Source organism: Octopus bimaculoides, chromosome 19 (assembly GCF_001194135.2).
Source record: "Octopus bimaculoides isolate UCB-OBI-ISO-001 chromosome 19, ASM119413v2, whole genome shotgun sequence".
Classification (NCBI taxonomy): domain Eukaryota; kingdom Metazoa; phylum Mollusca; class Cephalopoda; order Octopoda; family Octopodidae; genus Octopus; species Octopus bimaculoides.
In genome coordinates this window covers 36,704,642-36,705,896 of record NC_068999.1, presented here as the reverse complement: position 1 = coordinate 36,705,896, position 1,255 = coordinate 36,704,642, and positions in this window count along the sequence as shown.

The following is a 1,255-nucleotide window of genomic DNA, read 5'->3' as shown; positions in this document are numbered from 1 at the left end:
ATATATATATATATATATATATATATATATATATATGCATTCACACACACGTGCACACACACACACACACACTTGCATATATAAACGAGAGACTTCCACAGTTTCCTTCTGCCAAATTATCAAATTATTGGCCAAATGGAGGCTTTTGTGCAAGGTTCCAGAAATTTGGATTGAACGCAGAGCCATCTGGTTACGAAGCGAATTCTTAACACCACGTAGCTATGTCTGTATCAATGCATGCATTGTGTTAATGTCATCCAATTAATTTCACTTAAAAACGAAGCAGCGTAAATTAATATTTCTATTTGACTATTATCAGCATTATTGCTCTTTTTTCAAACTGCCTTAGCTTTAATTAAAAATTATTACTGCAGTTAATGCACTCACAAATATTACTTAAATATAATAATTAATTTTTAATGATCGTGTTAATGAAATCTACTGCATAGCTAGGACAGTAAAGTGTTGAACTAAATGATTTAAGATATTCAGCTTTCCCCGTCTACCTGGCTATCTCAAAATCAGTAGATGTTAACATTTGTTACCTGTCTAGTTTAAGATAGATAACAAAAATTGGGTACTGTTTCCACTGTGGGCAATATCCACTAATGTTACAAAGGTATGATAATTATAATATTTAATTTTTTAAAATTTTATGGCGAAGCTGTAAAGCAATGAAATGAATACTAATTTTAAAATTAAAAATATTTATTAAATTAACTTATTAGCTAAAGCAAATTTCTCGTGTTATTTCATTTGTTTATTCTTTATTCCTTTACTTGTTTCAGTCTTTGAACTGACGACATACTGGAACATCGCCTTCAATCGAAAAATAGGCCTTAGTACTCATATTGTTTTTTTCTTTAAGTCTGGTACTTAGGGTATCGAACTCTCTAGGCCGAAGTGCTATGTCACGGGGACAAAAACGAACTAACACCTGTTCTCAAGCGCTGAGGACGTGTGATAAGCACATACTTTATTATCTCCCCTTTGTTATCTCCCCTTTGTTATCTCCCCTTCTTCTTAGCTCTCCTGTCTAACTACCTTTGTCCAGCCTGCCGCCATGATTGACCTCTAGCTCCAAAAGTCTTTTTTTAATTCTCTTTCTGTTTATTTCTTCGCGTTCTTTTCTGTTGAAGAGCGTAAGCTGGAAACGTAAAAGACTTTGTCACCTTCCCAAGCATTAAACTAATACACTTGTTTGTTGTTTATACACCTGTCTCCGTCTTTGGATTTCTGTAAATTTTAACTATAT